This window comes from Sylvia atricapilla, chromosome Z, assembly GCF_009819655.1.
Source record: "Sylvia atricapilla isolate bSylAtr1 chromosome Z, bSylAtr1.pri, whole genome shotgun sequence".
Taxonomy (NCBI): Eukaryota; Metazoa; Chordata; class Aves; order Passeriformes; family Sylviidae; genus Sylvia; species Sylvia atricapilla.
Genome location: NC_089174.1, coordinates 1,351,102 through 1,371,957, shown reverse-complemented (window position 1 = coordinate 1,371,957; position 20,856 = coordinate 1,351,102).

Below are 20,856 nucleotides of genomic sequence, written 5' to 3'. Positions count from 1 at the left end.
CCTGGAGGCCAGACCCAATCCCAGACAACTCCATTTAGTGCAGAATGCCAGCTGAAGAAGGGCTGTAATTCCACAGCTCCAGGCTGCCCATGATTAAGTCACTGAGCCTTTGTGCCTGCTGAATGGCAGAGTGTCTGCAAGGTAATGGCAAACCCAACTCCAGCCAGTTCGTGCTTCTAATTATGACCGGCTGGTGTTTGCAGGGCTGCTGCCAGCACAGGCATCCAAAGCCCACAAATGGAACTGTATCAGAGCACATTTGGCTTCAGCCAGCTGTCAGTTATGGGGAGAACAATGCATCCCTGATATCTTCTCCTGCTTGTGTGTACGACTGTGTGTTCACTCCTGTTTTTCCTTCCCCAGGCTCTCCCTGCATTGTGCTGGTACTTTGGAGGTGAAGTTCCCCAGACATTTCCATTTTTGTTTGTTTGTTTGTTTTGATTTTTTGGGTTTTTGGGGGGGGGGGGTTGGTGGTTTTGTTTGTTTGTTTGTTTTGGTTTTTTTTTTGGTTTTGGTTGGTTTTTTTGTTTGTTGGGGTTTGTTTTGTTTTTGTTTTTGTTTTTTGATTTTTGGTTGTGGGGGTTTTTTTGTTTGTTTGTTTGTTTTTGGTTTTTTTTGTTTTTTTTTTTTTAAATGTGCCATGCTTCTTGTAGAATTTTAGCTCAGACAGTCTCCTCCATCAGCAGTTAGTCTGGTTATCTCTCCCCCAAAGTAAATTTGATAATACATTGATTTTAGAGGACTTATATATGGAGAAAATAAACGTACAGCTTGTCTGAATGAAGTGATTTAGCAGTGGAGCTGTACCAGAGCTGCTGTACTGCTGCAGCCCGGTGTATAATTTCCCATGTGGATGCTTTTAATCAGGAATGAATGTGACCTACCTAGTAAAAGGCTATCTTATACCAAAATAAACGTCATGGATATCTCATAAAAGATCCACTCCAAGGCTCTCTCCCAGCTGTAACTTCTTTATGTGAAGAAGTCAGCACCCTGTGGCAGCCTCAGCTCCCCAGTGCTGCCGTGTGGGTGGGGGCAGCTGCTCCCTGATTTCTCTGCTGTTTGTTTTCTAATGAGACTTATTAGGATAAATTTGATCAGCATGCACATTTTAAATTGCAATTTAAGCTTGCAAAATTCTGACTGCCAGAGGGGCAGGGTTAAGTGTTTGGGGGCAGCAGGGGTGGGTTCCAGCAGGACAGATGAGCTCTCTGTGCAGGGCTGAGCTCTGGATGCACAGACAAGAAACAGCCACGCCCTGAAATGTTCACCAAGGCCCATGGAATTAAGTGAATGGAAAAGAAACTTTGTTCCTTTGGGAGCATCAGGTACTCCAAATTTAAAAAAAAAATAATATATATATATATATATATATTTTACAAGTCTTAAAAAATCTGTGTGCTAGAACCAACAAAACAGCCTTTATCCCATCCTTATGAAAATGAAGTGTCAAAGTGAAATCCCTCTTCATCAGTATTAATCTGCAACTTAGAGCTGAATTATAGTCTAAAATTTATGAGGCAGATTTTGGCCCTATCAGCCGATGGAGAGAGGAGTGAGTGTTCACTTGCCAGAAGAGTGAGTGTTCACAGTTGTTTTCTCTGTGGATTTATTCAGCACCATTTGTCATGAATTAATGATCAATTGTTAATTCAATATTCACTTTTCCAGCTGCACTGATTAGATGCAGGAATCTGAAATAATAAGTCACATGGCATTGTTTCTGTTGCCAATAAGATGAGTCTAACTTGAATAATATTTGAACAACTCAAATAATTCAAATGAGCTCATGGAAGTTGAATTTAAAATATTTCCTGTGCATCTTCACATGTACAAGCCTAACAATTTGTTTTCTCAAATAGTCACAACTGTGCTAATATGGAGACGTAATTGTACGTGCAAGGCAAACTAATAATTCCACTCAACATTTTCCATTTCTCACTTTCCGCCAAGAAACATCACAAATTAAATATTAAAACTTATTTAAAATCTCCCGCTAATAAAAGACAGGTAATTGACTCAGCGGTGACTTTTGTGATCAGCTTTTCACTCTGGAGTGAGCTAAACTGAGGCCCTGTTCCACACAGTGGGAGAGCTTTGAGATGGGGATGAAAGACTGATGTCCTTTGTCCCAGAAAACAGCTGATAGCCTGGATTTCACTCAAAAGTGGGATTGGCACGCTCTGAGAGCCAACTGCAGCTCTGAATGGTTTTCACTTGAAAAACTGGAGACTGAGGTCTTTCAGGCAGCTGCTGTGCCATTTCTGCTGTGGCTGCTGTGAGTTTGCTGTGAGCTGAGGAGCCTTTGGGGTGGTGACAGAGCTGCTGGGCACTGGGCAGGGGGTGGCCCATGGGGACATCACCCAGCCAAGCCTCTTCCAAGGGCTGCTGGAAGCAAATGCTGGTGGTTTCCCACCTCAGAGAAAGGTTCCTGGACTCATAGACCCTGTTTCTCAGTTTCTTTTTCTGCCTCCCCTCTGTGCGCTCCAGCAGGCTGAAGTGACAGGTCAGACCTGTGGGTGACAGTGGCTGCTGCCCACCCTTGAACACTTTAAAATAACTGCTTCAAAACCAGAACCACAGCAGTACAAACCCACCTGGCAGAAAGAATGGGATGTCAAAGGTGGCTGGGTTTCACTGGTGCTCCCTGCCTGCTGCAGAAGACTTGTAAGACTCACACATCTTGCCCTGATTTGGGGTTTTGTTGTGGAGTTGTAAATGGTGTGTAACTAGGGTGGGATGGGAGAGATGCCTTGGGAAGGCTGACCTGGAACAGGGACTGGGCAGAGCTGGAGAATAAAGTGGGTATTTATTGAAAAGCCTTTAGGACACACCTTCGGCAGGACAAGAGCCTGGCCAGGGCTACACCCAAGGTGGACCCAAAATGGTCACAAAATGGACATGAAATGGTCACAAAATGGCCACAAAATGGACACACAATGGGCATAAAATGGACAAACGGTCAGGAGGTCTCACACTTTGGTAAGTTTTGGTCCATGCTGGGGTTGAATTGTCCCATTCCAGCTGCAGGCTGTGAGGTCCCATCCTTCTTGTCCCTCCCTCCAGCCCACCCTTGGTTGTGCTTTGGGGCTGAAAGTTGTCCTTGGTGTGCAGCAGGAGAAGGATTTGTTTTGTGTCCCTGCTGTGTGCAGAGCTGAGTGACACTGACTGTGAGCTCAGAGCTGAGCCCTGGGCACCACAGAACCTGGGATACAGCAAAGGTAAAACTCGAGGTATCATGAGCACCTTGCCACCCCTTTTTGCAGCCCCTGGCAGCTCCTCTGTGGGGCAGCTGTAGCTGTGATGTGCTGAGAGGGTTCCTCAGGTGAACACAAACCCCTCCATGCACAGCTGCTCCTCAGGAGGCAGGGAAGGGCAAGGAAGGTGAATTGGGATTTATGGTGTGCTCTGGCTGCTGCCTGGCAAAGCACTCGGATGTGACCAATACCTGGGGGAAAAGCAGAACCCCAAAGGAGAGGTTGTTTCTTCTATTAGACCAGGTGAAATTGTTGGAAAATGCAGCCAAGCTTCCAAGAATAAAGCCTGTGTCTGGATCCTTGGTTTTCCTGTGTCTGGATCCTTGGTTATCCTGGCAGGAGGCTGGCCAGAGCCAGGAGTGGGCAGGGATGATCTGAGCAGCCTCTCATTCCAGGTTGGGATTCAGTGAAAGGTCAGACCAGCCTGTGCTGGCAGCACTGTTTGTGTCCATGTCACTTCAAGCAAAACCAGACTAAACCTAGTTTTGTGGCCCCTTTTCATTTAACCAGGGGGGAGCAGCACAGAATAAAGCCCTGTGCAGAAAATTCCTGTCAGCTCACCTTCTCCACGACTTTGAGGTACAATGTCTTGAGGTGAAACTCCATCATGATCTTTCATGTGAGTTTCCTGCTTGTTTCCTGTCTGATTTGGTCCTTTCAAGGTCCCAGTAAATAATTGTCAGTTAAGTTTTTTTCAGCTTTGAGCAAACACTTGTGCTTTGCTATCTGGGAGAAAGAAAATCTACTTGCAAAAAGCAAGCTACTTTCTGTTTCAAACCAGTGTAAATAATGTCTGTATTCTGGAGTCTCTGGGGGGATTACAGGATTGTTTTCCTCCACGGATGCTGCTGTATCTATATTTGCTGGGTTTTGTCCCATCATCTTGATCTCCCATATTAACACTGATGTACAGCACACAAAAAAATGTCACTTTCTGTGACTTTTATTGGTTCTATCTGCAGCTACATGTGCAATTTTCTTGAATCACATCCTGCTCCATTCACACGTATGCATTTGGAGGGAAGAGTGGAAGTCACTTCAGTTTGGTGGAGTGGTATTATTCCAAATTGGATTTTCAAAGCAACTGCTTGTTTGTTTTGGGAGGAATTTTTTTTTTTTAGTGTTGTTGTTTTGTTGGTTTTTTCTTTCCCCCTCTACTGTGCTGGCAATTTTCAGACAATTTGCAGACATATGGCTCTGAAAAGAATTGTTCACACAGTTCCAGCTCGTGTTGTCATTTAGTGGCTGAATTCAGTAAATGACACAATCATGTCTCACAGACTATCAGTAAAATGGCAACCACTTAGGATTATTTTGTGTATTTGGATTCAGATAATAGTGACTTTTCACTAGCTGTTCCATACAATCTCACAAGAGAACTCACCCCTGTGACATGAGAAACAGCAGTTTCTTGCTATTCTGATATAAAATGTTGGGAAAGGTAATGCAGTTAGGTACAGCAGAGCTTCATACAAGGTACTGAGGACAGTGATATGTGATTATTGGCATTCTTGGGAGCAATCAGCCTAAAACTTCTCTCAGCAAAGAAAACAAAAAAACACAGGCTTAGCAGAAATAGAAAAAGGAATTGCGATATAAAGAGGAAAAAAATATCTCTGAGGAAGGACACTTTCTAAAGATCTTTCATGTTTACATTGCTTTTTTCCTTACTGTGAATAGAGCAGTGTGATGCAGTAACAGCAGGACTCGTTTGAAACTTGTCTGGGAGAGTTCTGCCTGTGCAAGGCACACAGAATTTACCTTTTAAAGTAGGTTTGCTTCTTCAAGGTACCAAATTCCCTATATCTTTATTCAAGTCATTGCTCACAGAAGCTCTCTAAAATCGTCAGGATCCTGGGCAGGGAGCTGCAGATACTGCACCTTTCAGAAGTCAAATCCACACTTGGTTTATACCTGGCATATTTGTACTGCAGAGAATTAAACTGGAGATTTTGGTCAGAAACGGCCACATGTTCTGCACTGTTATGATAATTAAATGATATTTGGACTATAACAAGCAAATGAGTTTCAGCTATTTAAGAAATTACTGGCACTCAGCTGGGAGCTCCATCCTCCCCCCTCCACCTGCCCCCAGCTGATATGGGATAATTGACCGTGAGTAAATTCCTGGTTTATTACAGGATAAGATTACACCTTGTACATTAAGCCCCTTTTAATGAAGACATTTTCAGTGTACACAGTTTGGACTGGGAATAAATGCAGTGTTATTTTGCCTCCACTGATGATGGGACTGTTTTCAGACAGGACAGTTGGAAACATCCTGACCTGATAATTTCCTTGTCTCTGGCCATTCCTATAGAAAGTTTCTCCAGACGTTTTCAGCAGCACTATTACATTTGTGGCAATTATGCTGGAGCAACATGCATTTTCCTACGTTTTTCCTCTCCCACTCTTTGTTTTGGTTTTGGGGGGTTTTTTGGCGTGGTTTTTTGTTTTTTTGGTTTTTTTGTTTTTTTTTAATGTGGTTTTTTTGGGGGGGTTTGGGTTTTTTTGTTTGTTTGTTTTTGTTTTTGTTTTTGGGTTTTTTTTTTTGTTTTTTGGGTTTTTTTCAGCTAAGAACCTCAAACAGCTTTTTCCACATGAGTCATGGAATCACTTAGTTGGAAAAGGCTTCTGAGATCATGAGTCCAGCCATTTACCCAGCACTGCCAAGCCCACCACCACTGAACTTGGTCCCAAGTGCCACACCTACATTCCTTTAACTCTCTCTGGGGATGATGGATCCCCCACTGCCCTGAGCTCTGCTCCAGTGCCTGACAACTCTTTCACCAGTGCTGGCTGTGCCAGTCCTGCTTGCAAAAGCAGCTGGGATGTCCTGGAGCAGTGAAACTCTTCTGCCCATCCCTTGAGTGTGAAGCCAGTGTCGTGTTTACAGCCTGGAGACTGGCTCATCTTCTGCTCAGCACACACAATCTCCTGTCAGAATTGTCTCTTCTGCAGGGATGAGGCTCGTTGGGGACAGCCTCTGAGCCAGCACAGTAAATTGGATGCATCAGCACCCTGCTGCCTGCTCTTGTGAGTCTTTAGGAAAGTGAGTGAAGAGGTCAGAGAGCTGAGCTGTCCTGGCTGCTTGGGTGATGCCTTAAGTTTGAGTTTCCTGTATTCCAGGTTCTGTGGTGCCCAGGGCTCAGCTCTGAGCTCACAGTCAGTGTCACTCAGCTCTGCACACAGCAGGGACACAAAACAAATCCTTCTCCTGCTGCACACCAAGGACAACTTTCAGCCCCAAAGCACAAACAAGGGTGGGCTGGAGGGACGGACAAGAAGGATGGGACCTCACAGCCTGCAGCTGGAATGGGACAATTCAACCCCAAAATGCAAATGGACCAAAACTTATCAAAGTGTGAGACCTCCTGACCGTTTGTCCATTTTGTGACCATTTTGTGTCCATTTTGTGACCATTTTGGGTCCACCTTGGGTGTATCCCTGGCCAGGCTCTTGTCCTGCCCAAGGTGTATCCTAAAGGCTTTTCCATAAATACCCACTATATTCTCAGTCTCTGTTCCAGGTCAGCCTGGAAGACAACCCAAAGAGACACAAACTGAGTTACAAGGCTTGGAATCAGCTGCTTGTCCTCACAGACTGCAGACCTCAGAGATCCCACAACCAACCAAACTCTTCAGTGGTGCATGGCCGGTGCTCTGGTGTTTGTATCTGAGCTTTCCCCACGATAAACAGTTTGAGGAAGGTCAGAAGATGTCTCCAGGAATTGTAGTAACAACTCACGATTTCATAACTCTCTGCTGGTTTTGCTGTCATCTTCTATGTGAAATGTCTGTGCCTGCCTGCCAATTTATTTATGTAATTCTTGCTGCAGACATAGAATTTTGAACCAAATCAGTGTCCTTGTTCTGTTGTGCTTTAATTTACCTGTCACTTAACTGACACTGCAGCTTGATATTTTATGTATCTAGTCATTTTCCAGGTTTCACCAAATTTGTTGTTCCAGAAATACTGCACTTGGAGCATCAATATGTTTGCTTTGTGGTTTACAGTCATAACGTGTTTTCCAATGCTTATGCAGGCAAATAATCACCTCTTGTCTTCTTAGCTTTATATTTTCATGTGCTTTTACCCTATTTAAAAAGTTTTTGCACACTTACAGGTGCTATGGGACTGATTTCCCCCCAGTGTTTCTTCAGTGCAATACTCTGGATTAAATCAATATGTGCAGGACTCTGGATTAAATTGGAATGCTTTCCGCAGGTGAGTGAGCTGTTGGACTCGGGACCTGCCCTTCATTTTAGGAGAAGCATTTTAGCATAGATCTGTACTTGACAGTCTCAGTCCTCATATTTTTTAATATATGTGCAGGTGAAATTAGGTATCAGTCACTCCAATTAAACTCCACGTGTGGAATCGCCCATTTAGGACAGCAGCAGTTTTACTTGTCCTATCAAACAGGCAGTTTAATCTCCTGTAGCTAATGAGACCAACCTCTGGTCAGGTTTTCTGTGACAGGAGTGTGTGGGAATTGTCTGAGGTGCTGCTGTCAGAGGCCAGGCTGGGAGAATGGGCAGGAGGAACTTTGTGAGGCCACCAAGGAGCAGTGCAGAGGGAAGAGCCCCTGGCAGTGATGCAGGCAGGGGAGCATCTCTGCTGAAAAGCAGCTCTGCCAAAAAAGCAGCTGGCAACAAGCTGAGCTGGAGGCAGGAGCACAGCCAGGGGGAGGAGAGGGAGCACCCAGCTCTCACTGGGGTTTTGGAGACACATCCAGGTTCCTGTGCCCAGCTGTGTCCCCATCCCTGCAGACACCCAGGACACATCAAATTCATTGCCCCAGGTGAACTCAGCAGGGCTGGGGGCTTGTTTAGGCTGGAGAAGGCAGGGAAGGCACAGGGGGGCCACGAGCATCCTGCCAGTGCCTCTGGGTGCCATCAGTGGGAGGATGAGAGACCGTGGGCAGAGCAGCTCTTGCAGGGTGGAAGCAAAGTCTTTTCTGACATTTATTACTTTTCTTCTCCTTTTTCTTTTTTTTTTTTTTTTTTTTTTTTTTTTTTTTTTTTTTTTACTCCTGGAACAGTCAGACATAGAAACAGGGTGTGCAGAGATGTTGGATAGTCTCCATCCTGGGTGGTTTTCATTACATGAGTGGGTGAAGTGTTGGGTGATCTGGGCTGATCCCATGGCTCAACCTCCTCCAAACAGGAGTTTGGATCAGACACTGTCCCAGTTTGCATCCAGCCTGGATCTCCCTGTGGTACTGTAAAATATAACTCCCACTGCAAAAAACCCAAACGCACTGCAACAAGAAAACAAACCAAAAAAAATCATTAAATATTCCTAGGGGGGAAAAAAAAAGATACGAATATATGTACATGTAGTGAGAAATGAAGATTCCATATTTTTTGTAGCAGAAATGCATCACCTTTCAACATATCAAAGAAAGAACATCTGAGGTCCATTTAGGCTCTCAAAATAAAGGTAAGTTGCATTTCAATGACCAATACATGTTCAGATAAAATGAATTATTTACACGTAGATTTCTTTTACACTTAGCAAAATGATTCCTTCGAAATGCTGAAAAAAAAATTTAAAACATACAGACAATCCCCATGAACTTGACGATGCTTTTACTTATTTTTATAGGATACTTTGAAAGTCTTTATAGGGTTTCAGAAGTGCAGATGTTTCTAATAAATACATACAGTATAAATTCATTGGATGCCGTTGTACTTGAGCAAAAGAGATAAAAAGAAGCAGTGAGGCAGCGCTGCTGTGGATGTCAGGAATGAGCCCAGAGCAGAGCAGTGTGGTTGTAGAGGTTGACAAAGACACCTTTTACAAAGTGACACTGCCCAAAGCCTGAGTGGGGACTGGGGTGGGTTGTTGGGGTGATCACACAAAGCAGAGAAATGTTTGAACTGGGTTTTGTACAAGGTTGAGTTTCCACCAAGACTCTTAAACGCACCCATACCTACCATAAGACTACACAAAGACCCAAATTTTTCAGTTTTGGAAGAGCAGTGATTTCAAACTAAAGGATTATGATGTATGAGCTGCTACCCAGAGTAATTATTTTTCATGTAGGATCCATTTCCCCTTCTACTTTGGAGCTGAGGTGTGCGGGTCCTGGTCTGCATTAACACAAATATTTGGTTGCAATCACATTTCCAGGAATCATGTCATAACAAGCAGAAAAGCAAACCAAGTACATTTTGCAAGATAAAAGTCTTCTGACTTGTGTCGATGTTATTTGCACATATATTCAATAATTAGAATATTTCCATTAACTGTTACCTACTGCACCGTGATAATACATTCTTTCTAAAAGTGCATCAAAAAATATGCTCCACGATTTGTATGCATACCACTTGTTCCCAACAATAACAAAACCACAGAAGAAATTGTCACTTCATGTGCTATTTCTGTCCCTAAAATTTTAAGCCAGTCTTCCATCATCTTCTTTTTATTTTTTCCAGCAGCTTTGAAATGTGTGATAGGTTCACCTTGAGTGCTCTCTTCTGTCTTAACAGCTGATGCTTAACCTTTGTTCTAGATGACTATTCAGTGTCTAATTAGCTTGGTCTTTAAAATAAAAAAAATAAAAAAACCCAACTCTATCCAGCACATTATAAAATCCCTCCTACTCCCTCACTATTCTTTCTCCCCAGCTTCCTCCTTTTGGTCTCTGAAATTATTCTGTATTACTCCCTCTTTTGTATTATCCCTTGCAGAATCCTTTCTGATCTCCTGGTTACCACAATTTTCTTTGTTACTTTATTATACACATGATTATCTTTTCCTGCAATTACAATATCTGGGCTTCTTCTGCTGCTGCTTTCTGTGATTGAGTATCACACTTCTCATTTGTAAGCCGTGGTAATTACCAACCATTCCAGAGTGTTTCATTTGCTCCCTAATTTTGTTGACTACTTCTTCAGCAATGCAGAGAGTTCCTGTTTGCTCTCACTTCATTAGTCCTGAGACCTTTCCAGCTCTGAATCCTGTGATTTTTTGCTCTGTGGTTTGTGCTCCATGGAGGCTCCTTGCTCCTGCTGGAGTCACCCTTTCCCTCCCACATTTCTCTGTTGTTTGGGTGATGTGATAGGGACATGCAGGCAGGATGGGGTTTGTGCAGCTGCCTTTCCTTGCTGGCCATCCACGGTGCTCTCTTTTGTTTTTATTTCACCTTGCCTTCGTGCTCTTTAGGTAATTTGAATTTGTGAACTGGGGGGAAGAATCTCGGGGTCTTGTCTAGTGATGGCTTGTGCCACATTCCTTTGCCTTTTTCCTGAAGTGAAAGCTCAAACCAAGCAAAATCATGGTTTATTCTCTGTCTTATTCTAAATTTAGGGTTTATTTTCTTGATAGGCTACATGTTACAGATAGTGCTGGCACCACTGCTTGGCTTTGTGCTGTTCTGATCTCCTTACAAAGGTTTTAGAATGGAAGCAGCAGATCCAGAAGTAAGATAAACAAAAGCTCAGACCTTGCCATAGGCTTTCTGATTATTTAAAACAGGAAGAGGTCATCTGTTTTAAGGTTCAAGAACTTTTTTGACTAGATTTTACTGCTCATGGAAGCCTTTTGTTTGTTTGAAGAATGAGTAAATTTAGAAGAATTTTCTCTTTTCTTTCTCATGCATATGTAAGAAAGGAAAAGGGATCCTCACTCCTCACCTGGCCCAGGTGTATATATATATATATATATATATATATATGTGTGTGTGTGTGTATGTATATGCTTTTTTTGTTTGCCAGTACCTTTTGCTTCCCTGATCCATTTCTATATGAAAATAGACATTTTTCTATATGAAAATAGACATTTTCAGCCCCTCCTCTCTAATTACATTCTCTCTCCTAAAAAAGAAATTAATGAAGGGTTGAAATTTCAAATTCCCAATAATCAAGTGGATTTGAAAATAGAGAAGAATCAAATTTATTTTCTGATGGGCCATTTCTGCTGTCTGTGCATCACTTTTGTAGCCCCTTTAGTGACTCCAAAGTATAAACCACAGACTAATAAAAAAAATCCTACCTAAATTATCATTACTTTAACATTAATCACTAAAGTAATTGATTCTTTTGATAAACTAAGTGTATTATGTTCTGCTAGACTCTTGTTAGGGCTAATGGAAACCTATCTAAACATCTTGATATTGTGTCAGTGAACCCCATTTGCATCCCAATGCCATCTGAGTGCTCTCAGATTTTTGTGGGGTGTGAGGTGCTGTCTTATGAGGTTATATCCAGGGAGATTTTGTTTCTTACAGCCCCCTTAGACTGAAGGTCACAGCCAGAGAAATTTTGGGCTGTCCACTGCTCAGATTTGTGCCTACTTAGCATCTTTCTAGGTAGGTTTTTTTTTGTGCTTATTACAGCAACCTTTGCTCAATTTTCCAGCTGTCATAATCCATTTTTTTTTAGTATGTCTGAAAGCATTTTTTTTTAAATTTAATGCATAAACATTTACAGTTCTCTGTGGCATGTTTCTTGTTTAGCTCATAACTCAGTGGTTGGCAAAACCAGTAGTTTTAGTGGCCTGAACAATGATAAACCATCAGAAACTTGCAGTGTGGCAGTTATTTTCCATGAATTAGTAAGTGAGCACAGAGTGAGGGAGGATGCTCATCTATTATCTGCCTTGTGCTGCTGCAAGTCAGCCTGGCTTGTACAGCTCCAATCCCCTGAAATATTGTTATTCTGCTGCTACCCTGTCTGATTCTTCTTTTCTTCCCCGTGCATAATTATCTCATAGTATCCAGCATTCCATCTCCTGGCTCTTTCCTGCATGCAGAACATGTTTCCCACAATCTGTTCCCTTCTCCCCGAGTGTCTTTCTTAAAGGAATCAGTTTACATTGACACTGAGCAGACAGTGGGAGAGTCCTGCTGGGTGCCCTCGCCATAACCTGATTTCCTCCCTATTTGTTCCATGGGAAATGGTTACCTGCAGTGTTTAAACACACTTTTAGACTGCTGATTCAGAACTAAACAACTTTAAAACCATGCAGGAATGAGATTTGCGGGCCCATTTGGAACGTTAAGGCTTTTGCTGAAAGCGTTTCCAGACAGCAGCAGTCGCAATTTCTCTTCCAGAGTGGCAGAAAGTTTGAGGCAGAGAAATTAAATTCTGGGTTCCCCTGGTCCTGCCTTAGCACTGCCTCTGTGTGGATGCTCAAATTGAAATAATTACGCCTCTGTCTCCCGCCAGTTGTCTATTTTTCAAGCTTCTGTACATTTTTCTTGACCAGATGGTTTCAAATATTAATTTCAAATACTTCTCAGGATGTGGACACCTCAGTGCAGGAACTGGGGAGCAGCTGACAGTTCTGGGTCTAGCTCAGGTAGGCAAAAGTCTTTCTTTATATAGAAGACAAACAAATAAGCAAAAGGCCCCCTGCTAACTGGCATTTAGCAGCCTGTGAGAAATTATTTCAGACTTCCTTAGTCAATCCTGGAAGAAATACCCAAGTGATTTGCTGTTGATATTAATCTGCATTTTAGGTTAACAGTAACTTCTGGATTTTTTTTTATTTTTTTTTCCAAACCTGGTATTTGAAATAATGGTTAGTTCATCCCACCATTGAGTAGGGCCACACTACAGAGCTGTAATAAATTATTTTTTTCCAAATTTTACTTTAATTTAAGATTTTTAAATATGAATGGTATGACATAAAATGAAAAGTATGACATAAAATGCTGTGTGATTTTATAAATCTTACCTGCTGCAGCTGGAGTATCATGGAAACCCCTTGGAAAAACAGCAGAGTTCAGTCAATGTAAGAGCATTAGAAATGTGCCATTTTGGCAGGATAAATAGACTGCAAGTCACAACAGTGGTGAGCTCTTCTCTGGGTTTGGATTATTTAATGAGTGAACGTATTTGGCTGTTGTGGTTTGAAAACAAACCAAGTGAGAGGCTCTAAGTCAGAAAATACAATTCAATGAGAAGAAAAGGAAAAAAAATAAAAATAAAATAAAATAAATGCAACAATACAAAAAGAAAAACCACTGACAGAGTCAGAACACAACCTGATCAGGGTGATGGAAGCAGTCCAGGTGAGGTGCTCTTCCTGAAACAGTGATCCCATAGAAAGGTCTGGTAGCTCCTCTGAGAATCCAGTAGGTGAGGGCTGCTTCTACTGTCCCAAATCCCAGCTTATCTCCAGGTGAGAATGCTTGGCTCCTCCCCGTGGGCGGAGCATCTCCCAATGGGATGATGAGTCACAGAGGAGCTCCTTGATGGCCCATTAAAGAGAGATAACACCTGGAGGCAGTTATCTGTGAGTCATGGCAAGGCATTGATGGGCCATGGACTGAAGATGGTGATAGAACACATCCTAAACTACAACCCAGGACATTGGCTAATTAGTGACCTCAGGACCATGCTCCTTTGCCCAAGGTGTAAATTCTCATCAGGAATAATCCACTTTGGGAGGAAGCACTCACACATCCCTGAGGGGCAGCTCCACGGCCCTTCCAGCTTTGTCCTGCCTCAGTCCCCACAGAGCCAAAGGGGATCCAAACCCAAACTGACAGAGGGCAGAGTCACAGCCCTCTCTGCACTGCTGCAGAACAGATATTTGCCTGGACGTGTCTGACCTGTTTGCTCAGCTGAAGAGCAACCAGTGCTCCACGCAATGAGGTTTTAGAGCTTTGTTTCAAGGGGGCTATTTATCAAAGATGATGGGCTCTGTAATCCATCCTGCTCTCAGCATCCTGACGTTGCAGCGCCTTCCTCTGATCCCCACTGCTTGTCTGTCAGTCATGTGGGATTTTGGCTCTGGTCCTTGCAGGCATCAGCCCTCCTGCTGCCATTTAGCTTCTTCATGATTCCCTTACACTGCCCACCAACATTCCTATGCTTTTTTGGGGGGAGGGAAGGGAAACCTCATAAACTCAACACAAAACATGCTGGAACCAGAAAGAAAGACTCATCTACCTTTTTGTCTGCAGCAAATTCCTCCCAGCAGGTCTTGTTAACCTGAGTTTCTTGTCACTGCTCCGTGGCTGCTCCTCACTCACAGCTGCTGTCCCCCAGCAGAGGCAGAGCACACATCTGCAGCTATGGCTTTATGGGGGTGTTTAGCCTTTCAGATTTGGAGCTCCCTGCCACCACTTGGCTCAGCTCTTCCTCCCTTACCAAAGCTCTCATCCCTAATTAGGAATATCCACGCTCCTGCTCGAGACTGCAGAGCAGAATGGAAAAAAAAAAAAAAAAAAAAAAGAGGGAGGAAAACAAAGGGCACGGCAAAATAATATCCCTGGCTTCTTTCCCCTTCTTTATTGGAATCCATTAAATTTTCAGTGTTTTTCACAGACTTCACCATCTTTTGGTGCTATCTCGGGTTCTAGGCCTCTTTGTGCTTTTACTGCCCTTCAGAAAATTGAATTCCTGGAAGGAATTTTATTGACAGCATTAAAAGCACCCACCGAGGGAACGGGTTTGTGCATCTGTTCTCTACCTTACATAGGCTGAAAGGCAGACAGCTCCTCTCCTCGAAAAGCTGCTTTTTCAGGTGGATTTCACACTAAACTCTGCATCTCCTCTAGCGAATATCAGAACAAACACCTGAAGCATTGTGTGCAGGCATTCTGTCCGTGGTACATTGTGTTCCCAGAGCCTGTGTCGTGCCTTGGGGAGGAGCAGAGGTGCAGCTGCTGTGCAGTCCAGGCACCCTCACAACACACAGAAACTTAATTTAGGCCCGTTCAGCTCTGCAGCCATTCACAGGGAAGATGTGCCATCCCTGCAATACAAGAAGCAGGAATGCCAGCATTGTTCACCTGTGACAAAGGGGTTTTTGAGCAATCGAGGGTGGATTCTGGATGCGAAGAAAAAGATGGGCATGAGAATGAAATAGAAGGGAAACTTTTCTCCAATTCTTCTGCTCCTTCACACATTAAAAACAGGGAGTTCTCCATGCAAATTACTGGAATAACCTTACAGAGAATGATACAAGAATTTACAAGTGATACTGCTCGGGTTAAATTGTGTATCTTACTAAGGTGCATCTGAACACTCCGAGTCCCCTCCGAGGTTTTTTATGTTTGCCTTGGATTTCATATAATAGTCTCAACCTTCAGGATCTGGCCATTTGTTGCTGCTTAAATTGATCCAGATGAATGCCTCCAAATGATACCAAATTTTACCTACTGGACTTGGAGAGGTATTTTGCTGCTGGTATATAATTTCTCCCTGCTAAAAAAAAAAGTTTAAGTGCTGTAAGGAGGGGTGAGCAAATACTCAGGGGATGGTCACAATCAGAGTCTGTCTGCAAAAACAGAGTGGAGGAAAAACACCCCTGTGGTAAAAAGGAGGGATATTTCAGGTTTCTGTGAGACTGTTTATTGCCTGTAAGTTCTGTAGAGGTGTTCCTGTGGATTCAGGAAATTATTTATAAACTAGAACTGTACTTTTGCCTCGGGAAGCCCAATCTGGCAAAAACATTCAGCAGAGCAGAGAGGTTATAAAGAGTCCTAACTAATCAGTTATTTACTGGGATTTTAAAATTCTGGGGTTTTTTTTATTGCTTGGAAATTTGGACACAAATAATTTACATATAGTTTCACTTCCTCGTTTTGATATAGGCTAATTCACCCTTGAGATATTCCCTCACATTTATTTTATGTAGGATAATAACACCTTGTATCACAAAACAAGGTAGGCAGGGCCATGATTTATAGCAGGCCCTATCAGTAAATGAGAGTTTGAGTCAGATCCAGAAGAATTGGGAATTAGTTCCTCATGTCTGCAATGTAAACACATTTCTGGAAAGCGGAGAAATTCCCCTGGTTTGGAAGCCATTGAGCACAAGGCTGAACATGGCCCTGCCTCAGCCTAATTCCAGTTTAGACACATATCCTTTGGGATGCATCAGCTAGGACAAATTTTGCTCATCCCAGTCCCAGCAGTCTCCCTCTGAGCCCACCAAAAGCGCACAGAACCTGAAGATGAAATGCCAGGACTAAACTCTGAAAGTAACAAACGTGAATAAATAAAAATAAAGCCTACCGCCAAACATAAATAAAATAATAGATAAAAATAAGTAAAAATAGACTTCAAAAACGTGTCAGATAATACTCTGGTGTTATGCAGTTATCTGGGGATCTAACACATTTTGACAGAGTGTATCAGTCTGTGTACTCAAAGCCAAACATTTTATTAAAACAAAATATATCAGTTTTTAAAACAAGCTAGTGTTCTGTTCCCCAAAGAACCCTTTGAGAAAGATGTTGTTTGAGCAAGAATTTCTCTGCAAGTTGATGAATGATTGGAGCTAATAAAGTGGAAATACAATTTTCAACAGGTTGGGCTTAGTTTGATCACCAGTGCACTCCAGTGCACCCCTTTTATAATGATGCATCTATCTTCATGTGTCAAATAAATCCATATTTGTGCATTATCAAGTGCTGTGTGCTGGGTTTAATGAAGTATTGGAGTAGTATTTTTGTATGTATGTATTTTTATTCTCCGAAAATCACAGGAAAAAAACCTCTCAAAGTGCTTGTTACAGAGCCAGGCTTTCTGAGCAGCCCCCTAGACTCATTTTCGTGGAGGAAAACAGATCAGCTCCCAAGCAGGGCAATATTCCACATTGCCAGGCACTGACAAAGCAAGTTGCTGTTTGTGTGTTTATCTGAGCAAGTAAAGCAAATGACGGAATTGTTTGGGTTGGAAGGGACCTGAGAGAGACCTTGTTTTGCTGTGGGATAATTCACCCTGGAGGGATTAATCTCATCCTGCTGTGGGCAGGGACACCTCGCACTGGAACAGAGCCTCGTGCAGCCTGGAACCCATCCAGGGATGAGTTATCAGTGCACTGCCTTTGCTTGTGACCCTGGTGTGAATATTTCTGCGAAACACACCATGGAAACCTAAATATTCCCCATTGCCCTTTGTGCTCCACGCTGCTGACCTGATCCTCTGGTCTTTGCTCATTCTAAGCCCAGAATATCACAACTCCTGATGGTTTCTCCAGCATCCCTTCCAGAAGCTCCCATGGCAGAGAGTGTCTTAGCAGAGCCCAGCCACCCTGTGCAGCTGGACACTGAGCTGTGCAGAGGCTTCTCACACAGGACACAGTAACTAGAGGCTGTGAAATAATAAGGAAAAGTCATTTGGACCAAATCTGGTACCCAAACTTCTGGAATAGTGGCCTGAAGGAGTCTGAGCTGGGGCTGGAGAGGAAGGGCACCACATCCCTGAGCAATAAGCAGCTCTCAGGTGGGAAATACCACGCAAGACAGTCAGAGAAACATCCTGAGCCCTTTCAGAATTTTTGCTGATGCCATTGGTGCCGCACAAGTGAAAACACAATTTCGGAATGGAATAATCTTTAGGCAGTTGTGGTGATGAATCTGTTCAGAAGTCTTTGCTGCAAAGACTGATTGCAGGTGGACTCGGCTGGGACTTTGCCTCATAAATACTAAACCACCTTCTTCTGGGAAATAAACAGGTACTGCAGGACTGGCTGTGTCAGTGAGGTTCAAATCAGCATCTTCTCTAAATAAACTGCTCCACTTACAGACACGGAAAACAAAGTTTTGCAAGCAAGAGATGCATAGATACACACACCTGGAATACTGCTTTCATCTTTGACCTCTAGGACTTCCTCCCCCTTTTATTTTGGGGTCTGTGTGATGATCTGTCCAGACTGTGTTTGATATAACTCCGTGGTCTGCAGCAACTGCTGCAGATGCATTTCCCCAGCGTTAATTTTACTGTATAAAAATAAGCCCTGGCAATGTGGTGGCTAGTTAATTGAACTATATAACCCTTTTCTGGAATTTGTGACTCCAAGCCACTGAACAATATAATTCATCTCAGTTTTTATTAAAGTCCTAGTGAAATGGTAAGGCCGTGGTGGTGTATTAGAATGCAGAGAGTATGGTGTGTTACCAAAAAAGCCACCTCTCCAGTGGGCCTTTAATAAAATAAATGTTTTCTGATGGTGCAGTGCTTATTTTTAGCTTGTTCCTGTTTCAGCTCAGAAATATTGCATCTAGAACAATTCAGAAAACTGTAAAATGTGTTTGAGGAGGAGGAGATGGAGGAGAAGGGAAAAGGTCACAAAGAGATTTAAATGTTAAAGTAAAAATTTAGAAATCAACATGATTGTTGCATAGCACGACATTGTGATCGGTAGAGTACAGTGGAAATACTGAATTTAGAAAGAATAAACTGCCTAACAGCATGCTCCCGAACCATTTGTTATTTCCTAATTAAAGCTTGTGAAAGGGCAGTTTATACACGACTATAATAAGCTCAGTGTGGGAGATGTCAGAGCGTAAATCAGACTCTCTACAGCACTGGAGCTTTAAACATCCCTAATGACAAGTGCTGGTAGGTAGATGATACAAAAAGACTGTTTTGACAACATGATTGATTGAGATCTTGAAATATATAAGCAAACAAAAAGTGTGAATTCAGCAGGAAACTAAACCTGCATGCTGTACCACATATAAAGTGTAAAGAGAGTGAGGGGAAGCTTGTGGCAAAGAAAGTTTAAAGCCTTACTTGAAAGGAAAAAAGTCATACTTAAGCAAACAAGCCTTTGCTGCTCAAGTTGGGATTTATCTTAAAAATCTCAAAGCAGTTGTATTAAAGGGTGCAGCCTGAGGTTCCAGAGTGCATCTCTGACTCAGTGTGAGGGCAGAACTTGTGCTCACTGCACCTCTTCTAACACCTCCTGGACTCCCTCAGGTGTCTCTGTCCTCTCTTGTCCATGCCCAAAGCTCCTGCACTGGGGAATCTGAGAACCAAACATTTCACCTCTTTTGGGAGAATGGAGCTGTTCGTAGGAGGCCACTGAAGTTGCAGTTTATATTTTGTCCCATTAATGTCCACAGGTAGGACCTTCAGCTGCATCCCTTTTCTGGCCAGCCTGTGATTTCCTGCTGATTAAAATGAGAGCACAAATAGGTCAATGTTAAATGCTTTTCCATGTACTCCCTTCTGTGGAGACACGGCCAAGTACATTCTGTGTCAAGCTGCTTAGTCCAGCCCGTGGATCCAAAAAGTGTCACTGGGGACAGAGGGGTAGGGGCAGGACGTTTTAGATTACTTCCAGTTTAATTTTGACCTTTGGAAGACTGGAGAAGCGGGCCCAGCAGGGTGATTGGGTTCTCTGCACTCATCTCTCTCAGCACATTAGCAAAATACCCGTGAAACTATCAGGGAGTTTCTGTCCATGGGGCTGTGTGGGGGGTTCTGCCAAGGTCACTCTGCTCCCCTGTGTCCTGTTTGCCTCTTCAGGAGTGTCTTCATGCCACTGACATGTTTAGTGATCTTAGCAGAGCCTTGTTCTCCTGCCATTGCTGGGCTGCAGTAGTTTGTGATGTCCAGGGCAGATCATTGGGTGCCAGCAGAAATGTGCCTCTGCACCAGAGCATGGCCTGTCCAGGAATTAACAGAAACCTTTTCTGCAGAGCAAAACCAGAATTTGGCTGTTGGATGCAAGGCTTTCATCACCCATGTGTGTCACATCAGCTACAAGTCACTGGTCAAGTTCTTGTCAGGCACTTCATGTGTGACCTTGGGGTTTTTATTCTTTACCTTCCTAAAACTTCAACCACATCTTGTTTTCTGCTGACCTAGAACCGCATTTCAAAGGTAGCAAGGGATAGATACCAAATGGATTTTGTCTTATTTGAGATGGATTCAAATCCAGAAATTTTGACTTTGCAGGAATTTCGAATGAGTTAAGCTCTGAAAACAGGTTTTGTGAACTGGATCTCACTGGAAGCTTCTCTAGATTCTCCTCGACTGCTCCTGAATTCAAACCTGTGTGTTTTAGGCCTGGGAAAATGCTGTGCACTGTGGCTGTTAGAAAGGGGGAATATTCAGGCACAGAGGAGAAGCTGGCTTTCCCAAGGGTTTATTTGTCAACCTGCTTCTGTTACCCAAGTGCCGATGTTTTATTTGCATTTACAAAAGGATGGAAGGATAGAAGTTATGCAAATCTAGGTTTATTTAAAGGCTATGAGAGAAATACCAAATTGATAAGATCTTATCAGCACTTCCACTGCCACAGTGTCTGATCATTCCCTTCCTGCTGCCATCACACAGTAGGGGATCAAGGAATCATTCACTGAAATGAAGGTGAGAAATTTTATGTTAGAAAATTGCTTGTTTAGGCAATAGTCAAAATGTGGAATTAGCAGAAACAAATGGTCATGAAGGCAAACCTAGTCAGGATTTTAGACAGGAGGGATTTTTTAAAGTCATGTCCAGCCTAGGATAACTACAGGAATAAACCACTGCAGGTGACCAGGGGTCAGGGTGGAATTTATAAACCTCCACGGGCTGTAGAGCACTGTCTGGCTCTGTCTGTGTATGACAGATGTTTGGTGAGTTTGGTTTTGCCTTTTTCAGATCCATAAAAATCAGTGACTGGGTGCTACCTGTGCCACCTGCAGCCCAAGAGTTTGAGGGGCTCTGAGGCTGAAGCAGGAGGAGGAGGAAGAACAGGGGAAATCATCTTTCTTTCTCCTTGTAGCTGTTTTTTCTGTCCTGTTTGACTAAAGCAGAGCCGCACATCAAAGCGGCACAAATGTGGCCCCAAATCACCTGTGCAGGGTTTGAGGGCTCTGAACAATGTCCAGGGAGGTCAGCAGCCACAGGATGAACAC